Raw genomic sequence first — 15,953 nt, 5'->3', positions numbered from 1 at the left:
TGTATCAGGAGGCTGCCAAAACCACAGTTCAGTTTCACAGTTGTTTCTTTCAATAGATAAACACCCTCTGGGCAAAAGCAAGTTTTAGTTTGGGACACAACTCTCTGAATTTTTAGTTTATCCTAGATTTTGGCCAGGTAATTTTTTATCTTGTTACCTTACTTATGCTTTTCAGAAATGTTTGAAACATTTTATCTAGCTTTTTAAGTTGTTATTTCAGGATGTTGTGGGTCCACCATATATTATTTTGTATTATTTTAAAGTTTGAATCATTAATATGAGTTTAGAAATTACACATGAACACACACCCCCACACCACGCACAGGTTGAGGAAGGACTCTGAAGATTTTCCTACTCTCACAAGTGAGAGTAGGAAAATTTGGGAGAATTTTATCAAAGCTATCCATGCCATAATACTCTGTAAAATCAGCCACACAACCATGGAGTCTGTGTTTTGTTATTTACTTTTGAGGCTAAAAAAAAAGATGCACAGATTGCCGAAACTTCTTGGCACAAATACAACTAAAACACAGAATGCAGCTTGGGGTGAAGGAGAACAGATTTATTTTCCATATTAATCACTTAAGTTCGTTTACTACTGAATGTTTCTAAGGCAGTTGAATTTAAAATACTCTATCAGTTATTTTTTTCTTTAGTTTTAAAACTGTGCTTTCAAATTAGCTAAAAGGAAAGATGATAATGGGTAGCGTTACATTCAGTGTGTCTTAACTAGCGTGCTGAGCTCTGGAAAACTCACTAAATGGAGTCTGTGAAGGTAAGATAGTGCAAGCAGAGAGCTCATGCATGGATCTATAATCAATTGAAGGCAACCTTCTATAAGGCAGTAGCAACTTCAAAAAGCAATAGATTAGTGGATCTGAAATGAGGCCCCTTGGTCAGCAATTATGCCTTAAGCAATGAGTTATAAATTATAAGCTGCTTGAAGATGGAGCAATTAAGATAGCACTAATAAGGAAAGATAAAGAGACCCACACAAAGCTGAGGGGAAAAAAACAAGAGCATATATTTGACAAAGATGTTCTTATTTAATACCCTGTAAATAAAACATCAATTTAGGTGGTTAGTAGTGCTGACTGCAAAACAGTAAGATATTTTCGTATCAATAGAATTGTAGTTTAATGAAGACAAAAGATGATTCAGGATATCTATAAGTCACATCAAACACTGTCTGTAAGTAAAAGATTGTCTCTGAATAGACAGCAAATTCTCTCACATCAAGCTGTACTTTAAGATACCTTAACCCTGTAGGTACAGCAATCTCAGAAAGTCAAGAATAGTAAAGATTGGTGAGCTGTCATTATGATGCTGTTTGTCTCTTCTCCCCTTACCAAAAAATGGCTTCTCCTGTACCAAAAAGACATATAAGAAATTACAGATGGGTTGACTTACTCAGAATCAGATCTACTCTGATAGCCTATGGGATATCTTATAGGAAATGAACTAATAAAAGTTTCTCTTGGTTATCACATTTTGAATATGAGTTTTTCCTCCAGAACTTACTGAAGATAGTTTCTTTCACTTATTTTCATTAAATATTGAGTAGATACAAAAATACTTATAAAATATATGTAAAGTACAAAAATAGCAATACAACACTTAAACAAACACATGTTTACCTACAACCCAGTTTAAGAAACACAGTATTACTATCACTTTGCAAATCTCATAAATGCTGTTCACCAATCCTATCCCATTTCCTGGCCCTCCCTACCTTTCCAAGTAACTACAATTTCTATATCATTCCTTTGTTACTAAATATGTTTTATAAATAGCTACCAAATATGTTTGTATATGCGAACAATATATTATTTACTTTTGCATGGTTTAGTACTGTATTTAAACGGAATTATCAAATATAGCAAAATCTTCTTGAATTTGGCTTCATTGCTCCTATTATAAGATGCATTCATGTTGTAGGTGGTTATAATTCATTCATTTTACTGCTATTTACTGTTTCATTGTAGGAATACCCAAATTTTATTTATTCAGTCTACTATTGGGTTGTTTCCAGTTTTTTTGCTGTTAACAGACAGTGCTTCTAAAGACATTCTTACACATATTTTTTGGTATCCGTATGCATGTGATTTGAGGAATATATAGACAAGAGTAGAATTGCTAAATCATAGGATTGATGCATCTTCTGCTCAATTGGAAAACATCAAATGTTTTTGAAGTGATGGTTCAAATTTACATTTCCACCGAGAACACATAGTGGGCAGGTGGTTCTGCATACCAGGCAGAATATGATGTTCTCAGATTTTAGTATTTTTGCCAGTCTGGCAAATAGGAATTAGCTTCTCTTTATAGTCTTAATTTCCATTCCCCTTAATCTTAACGATATTGAATATTTTGTATAGTTTCTGTTTCAAATGAAATGACTCTTCAGATTTTGTTTTCCTTTTATTCTTTTTGGTCCATTCTATTGGATTGTTTGTCTTTTACTTGTAATTTTATGGTTTCTTTATATATTCTAGACTCTAATGCTTTGTCGGTTATATGCATTACAAACATCTTCTTCTAAATTTAGTTTGACTTTTTATTTACTTTATGAATATTTTGAGCAGAAGTTATTTATTTTAATGTGCTCATTGATATATTTTGGGGGGATCTTCCTTTAAAAGCCTTCTCTGTGCTGTGGGCATAACGATATTCTCCATCATTACAGCAGTTGAAAATTATTTTTATGTTTGGGTTTAGGTCCAATTTTATTTTTCTCCATAATTGTTCCAATACCTTTTCTGTTTTGGTCCCTTAATCATCATCAACATAAAATGTCAACTCATCATCAAGGGAGTTTATGTATGTTTTATTCTGTTTCAGGGAACTCTTCTATTTTGTTGACTGGCTTAATTACTATAGTGTTATGATTATCCTTTACAATTTATCTGAATAAGACACCTTTATTCTTTTCAGGGATTTCTGGGCTATTTAGGGCTCTTATCTCTTCAGTATAAATTTTAGTATACAGTATAAATTCCGTTTGTTAAGTTCATCATAAAATAAAAAATAAGCAAACAAAAAACAAAATTTGTCAGAACTTTTACTAGAATTGCACTGAACTCATAGATAAATGGAAAAGACAACTGATATCTTTGTAATATTGTGTCTTTCAGTCATAAGCATGGTGTGTCTCTCTGCTTATTTAGGTCTTGGTCTTACTTAATACTTTTCTGTTAAGTTTGATATTTTTTCCCATCAATGTCTGCATATTTTTGGTAATTGATTCTTAATTTTTTAATATTATGTGAAAGGTTATATTTGTTTGATTCCATTTTGTCTTTGTTGCTAATATATAGAAGTATGGCTAAAGCTTTTTATTAATTCATGTGTCCAGCAGTCTTGATAAATGTACTCAATGATTCTTTAGAGGTTTCTAGATTTTAAAAAATCATACCATCTATGAAAAACATGAGTTTTATTCTTCCCCCCTAAACTTCATAGGTCTTTTATCTTTCCTTGCTGCCCTGACAAATGCCGAACTAGAAGTGGTGACAGCAGGAACTGCTGTTTTTGTCTTATCTTAAAAGGAATGTTTTCCAAGTTTTATCATTAGGTAGTCTCTGGGGTTTTGAACACCTTTAAATAGGGAAGTTTTTTACTTTCAAATCTTAGTTTGGTAAGAGCTTTAACACATACAAAGGTTTAATTTTATCAAATTCTTTATCTGTATCCATTTAGATAATTATAAATTTCTCCTAAATTTGTTAAAGTGGTGTATTACCAAAACTTATTTTCTGTTAAACGATCTTATATTCTCAAATGAACACATATTTGCCAGAACGTTTATTACTTTTAAGCAATGCTGATCTTTTCTTTAAGATGTTAACATCTGTGTTCACAAGTTAGTTTGGACAGTAACTTTTTTTTATATATTGTCCTCGTAAGTTTCAGAACCAAGGTAATAAAAGCCTCCTAAGATGAGCTAGGAATAGCTCATTATTATTTCCTCTATTTTTTTTAACCATCACAATATTAAATGGTCTTCAAAACCAAGTTTCTTGAAATTTCTTTTTTTCTTTATTTCTTCTAAAAAAATATGGGATATATGTGCAGAACGTGGAGATTTGTTACATAGTTGTACATGTGCCATGGTGGTTAGCTGCATCTATTGGCCTGTCCTCTAAGTTCCCCCCACCCCACCCCACACACTACAACATTGTGGGTTGTTCCCCTCTCTGTGTCCATGTGTTCTCAGTTTTCACCTCCCACTTATGAGTGAAAACACAAGGTGTTTGGTTTCCTGTTGCCATGTTAGTTTGCTGATATATCCTCTGTTTTTATAGTTTTTATAGTTTAGGATAGTTTAGGATCCTCTGTTTTTATAGTTTGTGTAGGATTGGAATTAATTCATGTTTGCTGGTCTTTATGAATAAAATAGTAGAAGTTTTTTTGGAAGAATATATGAGAAAGAAGACTTTCAACTACTGATTTTATTTTTTTAATAGTGACAACTCAATTTGGGCTTACCCCGGTACCCATTTCTGCTTGTTAGTTTGATTTACATTATTATAGAAGTTTGCCCATTGTACCTAATACTTTAAATGTATTGGTATAATATTTAAACAATAACTTAAATTACACAGACTGCCTAGTTATGTTCCCCACCCCCTTCACTGCTAATATTATTTTTCACTCTTTTCCCCTTTGCACAGTCTGTTTGTGAATTTTGACATTCATTTCCAATAATTTTTGGCGTTGTTTCTTCTCTCTGTTTCTTTTCATTTGATTTTCTATCTTCCATTTTTCTATTTTCTTTCATTTGATTTTTCTATTTTATATGTCTATTTTCCTTTCATTTTCTATTTTGGGGGATTTTCTATTTTGGGGGATGAACTCAGGGTTTTTTTCTGTTAGTAATTTCTTAAACTCATTCATTATGAGGCTTTTAAAATTTTCTAATGTAATAATTTGAAACTTTCTGCTTTTTTCTAATAACCACTTTAGCGTTATCACATAAGTTTGATGTGCAGCATTTGTATTATCATTCAGTTTCCAGTGCTTCCTAAGTTCTGCTATAATTTCTTCTTTGACCTGTGTGTTTTTTAGAAATATTTAACTTCTAAAAGTGTGAATTTTCCCTAATCTTTTTGTTTATTACTTCTGACTTAATTATACTGTGGTCATGGAATTTTTTCTGCCTGACTCCAGTCATTTGAAATTTGACGAATCCTGTTTTATGGCACAATATGTGGTTAATTTTGTAAAAGTTCTAGGTGTCCTTGAATGGAAGGGGTATTTTGCAGTTACTTCATTAGGTTAAACTTGTTAATTGTGTTAATCAAATATTCTGTGCTCTCATTGACTTTACATGGCTAATCTCGCAATTACTAGACGAATGTGTTACAATCTCCCAGTCTTATCATGTATTTGTCTTTTCATCCTTTTCGTTTCATACATGCAAACATACATAAAAGACTGTGTTTTTAAGTAGATGTATACAAATCAGAAATCTTTAGTCTCACCAGTAAATTGAAACTTTTCTCCACTTTGCAATTACTCTTTTATCTCTATAAATATTTTTGACCGTAAAATATATTTTGTCTGTATTTGCATAATTGTATAGTTATACCATTCTTTTTCTTACTTAATTTTTTTTTTTTTTGAGACAGGGTCTCACTCTGTTGCCCAGGCTGTGGTGCAGTGGTGCGATCTTGGCTCACTGCAACCTCTACCTCCTTGGTTCAAGCAATTCTCGTGCCTCAGACTCCTGTATAAGTGAATTACAGACACGCACCATCATGCCTGGCTAATTTTTGTTATTTTTAGTAGAGAGAGGGTTTTGCCATGTTAACCAGGTTGGCCTTGAACTTTTAGCTTCAAGTAATCTGCCTGCGTTGGGATTACAGGTGTGAGCCACCACTCCTGGCCTCAACTTATATTTTAGATATACAAGGTATATGTGCAGGTTTGTTACATGGGTATATTGCATGATGGTAAGGTTTGGGGTATGGATCCCATCACCCAGGTAGTGAGCATGACACCTAATAGGTAGTTTTTAAAGCCATGCCCCTTTCCATCCTCTTCCCTCTAGTAGACCCAGGTGTCTGTTGTTCCCAAGTTTATGACCATGTGCTCTCAGTGTTCAGCTCCCACTTATAAGTGAGAATATGTGGCATGTGGTTTTCTGCTCCTTAGTTAATTCACTTAGGATTATGGCCTCCAGCTATTCCATGTTGCTACAAAGGACATGATTTTATTCCTTTTCATGGCTGCATAGTACTCTATAGTGTGTAAGTATCACATTTTAAAAATCCAATTCATTATTGATGGGCACACAAGTTGACATTGACCTTGGCAAATAATTTTTGGCTAAGTCTCCAAAAGCAATTACAGCAAAAGCAAAAATTGACAAGTAGAACTTAATTAAACTAAAGAGCTTCTGCACAGCAAAAGAAACTATCAACAGAGTACACTAAATATATTTGCAAACTATGCATTCAACAAAGGTCTAATATCCAGAATCTGTAATGAACTTAAACAAATCAACAACCAAGAAAAATGTTAAAAAAAAATAGGCAAAGGACATGAAACAGACACTTCTCAAAAGAAGCCATTTATTTTTTGACTCACATTTTCCCAGCTTTGCTCCAGTTGTCCATGTTCAAATTGCTTCCTGAAGGTTTAGGTAGGTCTTTCATTTTTTAATCAAGACCAAAAATTCTTGTCTTTTAGTGGATCATTTTAACTGGATCGTTAATTATATTTTTATATTCCTGCAGGTAAAATTAGCATATGTAATAGTAATAATACAAAAATGCAGATTAATTTCCCCAAATATCAATAAAACATTCTTACATTCATATAACAAGCAACCAAAGACTTCTGCATTATGTAAAGCAATTATATCACAACTTTTGAAATGATTTAATGGCTTTGCTCAATGGGCTGTATATTGGCTCTGTTGTGTCTAGCATATTTTGTAATGGATGCAAATTTTTTTGACTTTCTATGCTCAATAATAAATGTGTATTGATATGTAACCAAACAAAGAAATCATATGTTTAATATAGTAGGGATACTATTTAAATTGAATCTAGGTGTTAGCACCTTCAGATAATGGACAGATAGAAAGAAGCTAAACCCGAGGAAAATCACATTAGTTAGAAACAAGACATTATCCGGATAAGAGCTGAGATATTCAGCAAGAACTATAAAACCTCCTTCCTGAACATATACACAACTTGACATTTTTGCTGATGCATTAATGTTATATATCGTAGTTTTCGTTTCAGATATTAGATCACTACAAAAGTAATTGTAGTTTTTGCTACTGAAAGTAATGGCAGAAACTGAAATTACTTTTGCATCAACCTAATAGTAAATTTTTAATAAAATATTTGCAAGTCACTATGGCAAATATTTAAATATTGAGAGTTGAGAAGAGAGAGGCACTTATTTGGATTTATTTCTACTATCCTATTATTGTGTTGTTTGTCCCTCTTTATCTGTTTTTCTAATTTGTTGTTTTGAGTTGTCTAATTAAATATTGAATAGATATTTTTCTTACTCATGTTTTCCTCCACAGATTTGAAAGTTAAATATTCCATTTCTATGTTTTCTCGGTTACCTTAACATTTTCAGCATGTATACTTAAATTATAAAAATCTGAACGTACTCCTTTAAATAATGATTCTATTAAATGTTTAAGTCTGATCACTCCTTCCTAACTTATATGTAATTATTGAATACCATAGCTTACCTTGTTTTAAACCCCCCAAAAAGTATTGTTTTAGGAATTCAATGTTGTTTATATTTACCCATGTATTTACCACTTTCTTTGTTCTTTAATCCTTTTTGTATTTTCCATGTGGAATTGGTTTCATTTTCCTTGAATATATCTTTTGAATTTTTTAAGAGAGTGTCTTTTGGTTGTGAAATTTCTCAACTTTTCCTTACCTGACAATACCATTATTTTTCATTCTTCAAAATTATCTTTGCTAAGTATATAATCCTATACTGACAGGCATTTTCTGTCATTATATCGAAAATACTCTACTGTTTCCTGGCTTCCATTATTGTTGCTGAGAAATCAATTGTCAATCAAAATATAGTTCCTTTTTCCCTGGTAATTTTTTTCCCAATACATAATAGAAGTATATAATTTTAGGGTACCTGTGATATTTCGATACATGTATAAAATGTGTAATCACTGAGGCAACTGGGACATCCATAACCCCCCAAATTCTCCCTTTCTTTATGTTGGGAACATTCCATTTCCTCTCTGTCAGTAGTTTTCCACTATATGAAAAATTATTGTTAACTGTAATCATCCTACTGTACTTTTGAATGCTAGATCATATTTATTCTATCTTTAACTGCATTTTGATACCCATTTAGCAGTGTTTCTTCTTCTCCCCTGCCTCCCTCCTATCCTTCTCAGCCTCTGCTAACTACCGATCAACTTTACCTCCACAAGATCCACTTTTTTAGCTTTCACGTAACTGATAACACGCAGTATATGTCTTTCTGTGCCTGCTTATTTCATGTAATGTAATGACCTCTACCATTTATGTTGCTGCAATGACAAGATTTCACGATTTTTGAGGCTGAATAATATTCCACTATTTACATGTACCACATTTTCTTTGTCATTAAATTTTTAATTGATATTGATACAGGAGATAGAAAGAAATTATTTAGGCAGATAGTGAGGGTAAAAGAGTCCTCAGCAGAACTTCCCTTCTAACAAAAAGCAGCTCAATAAATCACTATTTTTTTTTCTTTCCTTTTTTTTTTTTTTTTTTTTTTTTTTTTTTGAGACAGAGTTTCGCTCTTGTTGCCCAGGCTGGAGATTGGCGCGCAATCCCCCAGGCCCAGCTAATTTTGTATTTTTAGTAGAGACGGAGTTTTTCCAGTGGTCACTTTTACTTTGAAGGTGTGAAAAGGTGTTGAGACTTCACACACATTTAAATACCTAGGCTTCCCTTCAAATATAACTCCTTCACAATCACCATCCTTAAAACCGAGAGGCTGGTAATCTAGGGGTGTAAGTTCATCATAATAAAAAGGTTTCATGGTCAAACAAACATCATTAGGTAAAGGCCCCAGATTTTGCATTAGGATATCAATCTTGCGAATAAGGAGAATGCTTGCTTTCTTGGTATCAGTACATGACATGCTAGATTTGTTGCTTTGGTTTTTACTTACGAAGTAAGTCCATGAGTGGTCCATTGTTGGCATATTTGAATTTGAAATGGTAACATTCTGAAATTGTCTGAGGATCTTCTGGGTTTGTGTATATAGCTAGAACAGCCATCCTTAGGTATTTTTTCTGTAAAGCATCATAATGTCCTAGCATCTATTTCACTAACTGTGTAGATCCTGGGCAATTTTTATCTTCTCTCAGTATTTTGACCAAAAGATCATCTAGATATCTGGTTCTATAAGAACATTCTGGAAATATTCCTCTCAAATATGTGATACAGGATACTGAAACTGCTAGGAGCCTCTTCACTAACACCAAACACTGGTGTTCAGGTGATATCTTATTGGGAAATACCAGTGCAGTCATGGAAGTCCTCTGCAACTGGGTAGTGGCCATCTTCTTTTGATAAAATATTTTCTTTAATTCAGAATTATGTCTGAGGGGCAGGCCCCGGAAAATTCCCACTCTTAATCTCACTCTTTGTGTGTGTGTGTCCACATCTTTGATCTCCGTGGTCATGAGACAACAAACCTCGGGTGTTACTCCAGACAATGAAGCCGCTTCAATGTATTTTGAGGGTACATGTAATATTTGGTATACAAGGTGTAATGATCAAATCAGGGTAACTGGGATATCCATCACCTCAAACATTTATCTTTTCTTTGTACCACATTTTCTGTATCCCTTCATCCATTGATGGACACTTAGATTAATTCCAATATTTCAATTATTTATTTTTAATTTTTGTGGGTACATACTAGGTGTATATATTTATTGGGTACATAAGATGTTTTGACACAGGAATGCAATGCATAATAATCACATCATGGAAAATGGGATATCTGTCCTCTAAAGGATTCCTTCGTGTTACAAAAAAAATCCAATTATACTCTTTTAGTTGTCTGAAAATGTACAATTAAATTATTATTAACTATAGTCACTCTGTTGTGCTAGCAAATAATAGGTCTTATTCATTCTTTCCAACTATTTTTCGTATCCACTAACCATGTTCACCTCCCCAACACCCCCAACTACCCTTCCCGGTCTCCAGTAAGTATTATTTTACTGTCTATCCCCATGAGTTCAATTGTTCTGATTTGTAGATCCCACAAATAAGTGAGAATGTGTAAAGTTTGTCTCTCAATGCCTGGCTTGTTTGACTTAACATGATGACCTCCATTCCACAAAGTCCTTCCCACTTTTACCTTTCCTCTCCTCAAGCAGAAGGAAGGGGGCTCTTTTGGAGCTGCGAGCTGTGCAGCCTGGGGTTAGGAGAGGAGTGATGCCAGCACTCCAATTGCCACCCCTGCTGGTAACTCAGTAAGTCCCCCCAGTCCACTGGCTCTGGGGTCAGTTCAGCACTAGGACTGGCCTAGAAGTTGCAGTTTTTGTGGCCTAGATTGCCTTTCAAGTTTATTTAGGGCCCCAGAATACCTTCAGCCACAGTAGCGAGGTTAGTGGGAACTCAGGTTTGGACCACTGCGATTGGCAATTCCCCTTTGGCTAGGGCTGGTTTAATGCTCTCTCTGTGGGTCGGTGTCAGCTGAGTTTGGTTCAGTTTTGCTTTCTGCTGTAACAGGTAGTGCTGAGTTCAATGCCTCACAATTACCACACTCTCCCTCTTGCCAGTGCACAGAAATGCTCTCTGCACCACGCCTCTGCTACCAGGGGACGGGGAGAGGTGGGGTCCACAACTCAAGACTGTTTTTCCTACCTCTTCAGTGCCTCTTTCAGTGATATGAAGTTAAAAGCAGGTACTGTGAGTGCTCACCTGATCTTTGGTTCTTATTAAGATACTTTTTTTCTGTAGATAGTTGTTAAATTGGTGTCCTTGCAGAAAGTACAATTGGCAGAGCTTTCCATTCTGCCATCTTGCTCTACCTCCTGATTCCATATCTTTGACTATTGTTAATTGTGTTGCAATAAACATAGGAGTGCAGATATCTCTTCTCTATACTGATTTCCTTTCTTTTGGAGGTATAACCAGCAGTGGGATTGCTGGATCATATGGTAGTTTCATTTTGAGGTTTTTGAGGAACCTCCATACTATTTTGGCATAGTGGCTGTACTAATTTACCTTCCCACTAAGAATGGGGTATGAGTGTTCTTCTTTCTCCTTATCGTTGCCAGCGCTTGTTATTTTTTATCTTTCTGATAAAGTCAATTTTAACTGGAATGAAATATTATCTCATCATGGTTTTGATTTGCATTTCCCTGACGATTAGTGATGTTGAGCATTTTTTATATACCTGTTGGCCATTTGTATGTCTTCTTTTAAGAAATGGCTATTCAGATATTTTGCCCATTGTTTAATTGGGTCATTTGATTTTGCTGTTGAGTTGTGTTCCTTACATATTCTGTTTATTAATCCCTTGTCAATTGGATAGTTGGCAAATATTTTCTCTCATTGACTGTGCTATCTCTTCACTTTGTTGATTGTTTCCTTTACTGTGCAGAGGATGTGATGCCATTTCTGCTTTGGTTGTCTGTGCTTTTCAAATGTTACCAATGAAATCTTTGTTCAAACCAATATCCTGAAGCATTCCTCAATGTTTTTTTCTAGTATTTTCATTGTTTGGGGTCTTAGATTTAAGTCTTTAATCTATTTTTATTGATGTAGTTGTTAAAGATTTTTCAGCTAATCTATAGCATTCTGTGGTTTAAATTACATAAGTGAGATGTTCATTTATTTTTATTTACTCTGTTTTAGGTTCACAACTTTATAGATTGATGTTTTTCATCACATCATCAAATTTCTCAATTATTTTTCGAATATTGCCTCTACCTCATTCATATTCCTCTATTTCTGGAACTCCAACTTTTAAAATTAGATTAGAATTTTTTACTCTGTTCTACCTCTTTTCTGTCATATTTCCTCTTTTTTTCTCATTGTGTTACTTTCTGAATAAATTCTTCAGATTCATCATCTAGTTCACTAATCTTCTCATGACATATTTAATCATCCATCATACCTAACCATTATTTGTATTTCAATAGTTTTTCCTTTCTAAAATTTTTATTTTATTCTTTTTTAAGTCTGCTTGTTGCTTGTTAATTTTATAGCACCTTGGTGTGTTTTAATCCTCTCTTTTGAAGCATATATTATTTTAAAATGCTAAGTGTTGCCATTTTATAGTGTGACTGATAAATCTAATATCTAAATGTTTTGCTAGTTTGATTTATTTATTTGTTTACTCAGCTGCTGCTCATTCATATTGCTGTGTTTGCTTGGGTGCTTGTGATTTTGGCAATTAACTTCCATTTACTAGAACTTTCTCTGCAAGTATTCCTTGAGGCCTGGCTTGCTATTGGGTAGCTTGTTTTCATTTCCTTCTTATAAGTTCCTGAGGATGCTACCAACCTGGTACACTTCTAAACTAAAATAGTATTAATAGCTTCTTTGAACTACCCAGATGATATGAATTCAATCTGCAATGCTTATGTACTGACCTATTAAATTATTAAGAAAACCTTCTCTCCCATAAATCTAATGCTAAGTTTCAATACAACTAGTTATTTTTGTAATCTGTTTTCTATTGGCCCCCTTTATTCAGCCCCTTGGAGTTCCATGCCAGAAGAATCACCTATGAGACCCAAGAGAATCACCTATGAGACCCTACCTTGAGTAATTTTGTCTCTTGCTACTATCTGCCACTGCCCTACAAAAATTAAGGTTTAAGTTCATCTGAATGTTGGCAATTATCTTCAGGGGGATAGTTCCACTTGCCTGTCAGAATTGTCATTTTATGTTCGTTTTTGACCTCTGAGGGAGGCTGAATCAGAGTGCATTTTCTTCCACAATTCCAGAAATAGTCCTTATTATGTCAATTAGCATGTGTATATGCACATGCAAAAACACATATATATGCATATGTATATGTTTGGGTTGTTTCAGTTTTTGTTGCATCTGAATCCATGAGAGCCCTCAAAAAAATCATCCACATTGGCTGTGAACCCTATCGCTAATACCACATGATGATTTCTGCTTGTCCTGGAAAGGAAATTAAATAAAGTTCAGATTCTTGTAACCCTTCCCCAAAGATAGAGACTACGTAATGTCATCAAATTTCCTGTTAAATCTTTTTATTTGTTTGAGGTTTGTGTGGTTGATTGCTTGCTTATCTGTTGCTTGCAACAAATCATATTCTGGCATTACCCACAAATAATTGCCCCAGAAATAAAAGGTGTAATTTTTAAATCTGTGTATTAATTTTTAAATAAATACTAACTTCATGTTCACAATTCCAACAGACTGATGACATTGAATATGATTCTGTCCTTGCACCTCGGAAGCACAATTTGTGGGACTTAACTCTTTCAAAGGGACAAGTATAAGGAATATTTCTATGTGTAGTGGACATTGGCCATGTTTTCTGACTTGTCAGTCGCTTTTGAGTGTTCTTGCTTTGTTTGAGTAATTCCAGGCTCTAACAGTGCCAGAGCACCAAGATAAAGGCAGGAAAAATAGAATGGTCCCGTTTAAGACTTTGAATTGGAAATGAGTACCTTACAGGTAGAACAAACTCAGCTTCCACTTGGTTGGCTTTATGGAGCAGTGTTGGTTTTAAGACCAACTACTAGCTAAAGGAGATATCATGCTGTTGGAAATTGTGGTACAATAAAGAAAAGTTCCAGCTAATAGGATGTTAACTGTGGCATCAATATTATCAGACCAATTTTGCATGGTTTGGTACATTGCTCCTTAATGCTTATACTTGGGCCTGGTTCTCTAACCCTTGCCTCAATAATGTGTGCAACTCAATATTCTCCAAATAAACTCCTTTTAATTTAATTAATCAGAGCCAGTTACTGTTGTTCTCATTTGAGAACCAGAACCAAAACGAAAGTCAATGCCAGGAGCACTACAAGGAACAAAGGGCCCAGCCATTTACAGCCTAGGAAGCCAGTGACTCTTGATACACGCAACAGGCAGGTAGTTGCATGCTAAATCTGGGGAATAGACAATGTGCCAGCTGAGGCTGGAATGTTAAAGAAAATGCTACCAAATTTTCGGAATATTTGTGTATAGGAGACTTAACTTTCTGTTTTCGGCAAATTTCTACAAGAAAGAGATGAAAACCTTAATGATTAGCAACTGTTCTATTTCTGAGAAAGATATATTAAATATTCCACTATAATTGTTAATTTGTCAAATCCTTCTTGTAATTCGATGTTTGCTTTATATATTTTGAACCCATATTATTTCGTCCATACAAATTTAGAATTGCTGTATTATCCTGGTGAGTTGAAACGTCTATCATTATGAAAGGCCTCTTTAATCTCTAGTAAAGCTTTTGGCCTTAAAATCTATTTTGTTAGATACTGGCATAGCCACGTCTTTTTCTGTCCTTTTACATTCAACCTTCTGTATCTGTGAATTTAAGGTATGTCACTTGGGTAATCAAGGGGGTGGCCTATGGTAGATGTTGCTGGTCGTCTGTCTGTTCCCCATTTGTTTACATGGTTCTCAATTATTTCCAGTATGTCCAACTAAAATAATTCACTTTCCTAAGGTTGTGAAAATAATTCACAACCTTACTTGTAGTTGTGGTTTGTCATGAGATGGTTCTAGACAATGAGCTACAGGTAGAAATTCATCAGGAGGACACCCTTTCTGAATAAAAAGCAAAGTCCATTTTGAACTTGAGCCTTTCCCTTATTCTCACCTGGAATTTCAGACATAATGTCTGGAAACATAGCTGCCACTGTTGCGACCATAAGGATGAATGACACATGCTAAGCAGGTGAAAGTGGCAAATGGAAAAAGTTAGGCCTTTATGTCTTTGTGGATGCTTGCCTGCCTGACTCTTGACTCAAGGCTTCTCTGCTTGAAACAAATAGGCCTTACTTAAACCAGTATTTTGGGGAGGGGGATTTCTATTAGTAGCTGAACACATTCTTAAGATACAATTGTAATGTTAGGATTCAGAATCTCCAGGAAAGGGGTATCTGTACTTTACTGTACCTAGAAAAACCAGGTTCAGTTAGGGAAGTGACTCTGTTCTTCTCTCCTGTGTTTGAAGCCAGAATGATCAGTGTTTATGGGCCTTTGCAGATATATCTTTCTTCTTCTCTTATATGTGGCTGTTAATAAAATTTCTAAATAAACAACCCTCTATCACTAAAAGCATTTTCTAATTTGGAGAGACATAAGGTTTTGTGGTTAAGAACACAGTTTCTGGAGTCAGTTAGCGATTGTTCATATCCTGTTCATATCCCCACTTTTTGGTTACTGCTTATGTGATACTGAGCAATCTCTTAATGTTTCTGAGCTTATTTCCATGTCTCAAAAAATGAGGAGAGTAGTAATGCCCATGTCATATAGTTGTGGAAGGATTAAATGAAGCTCTTCAGGAAAGCATGTAGGAGAGTATATATTGACTTTTTTTTCCATCAAGCGTTACAATTTAAAACTTGGAACTATTTTAGAATTTCTGCATTGGTTGAAATAAATTTAAACTCCATTCCAACTCTAAAATTCAATAGCTCTGTTAAATATATGAGGGTTGTGTGATGGAGAAAATCAGAACAAAAAGTTAAAAAAAAATAGAATGGGAGAAGGAGGCTGAGTTTATTTAGATTCATGTATATGAATATTTCCATATATTTACTTTAGTATTACTTAGCTTTAGAACTACTAAAAACATGATAACTCATAGTCTGAGTGATGTTGGATTTGCCAGTTAGTTATGTTCCTTTACAAGAAGATATCTTAAAATAAGTAAACATTCCAACATGTGATTCTTAATTTTTTCTCCTAATACTTTTCTTGTTTTCCCCATAACAA

General features: G+C 34.3%; 1 pseudogene; it reads right to left on the bottom strand.

Annotated features, from left to right (window-relative positions):
• Positions 1-8,838: 8,838 nt before the first annotated feature.
• Positions 8,839-9,562, bottom strand: LOC102124321 (HORMA domain-containing protein 1-like; annotated as a pseudogene).
• Positions 9,563-15,953: the final 6,391 nt, after the last annotated feature.

Source organism: Macaca fascicularis, chromosome 4, assembly GCF_037993035.2.
Source record: "Macaca fascicularis isolate 582-1 chromosome 4, T2T-MFA8v1.1".
Classification (NCBI taxonomy): Eukaryota; Metazoa; Chordata; class Mammalia; order Primates; family Cercopithecidae; genus Macaca; species Macaca fascicularis.
The sequence above is the reverse complement of the archived record's forward strand: the minus strand, read 5'-3'. Positions and strand labels throughout refer to the sequence as shown.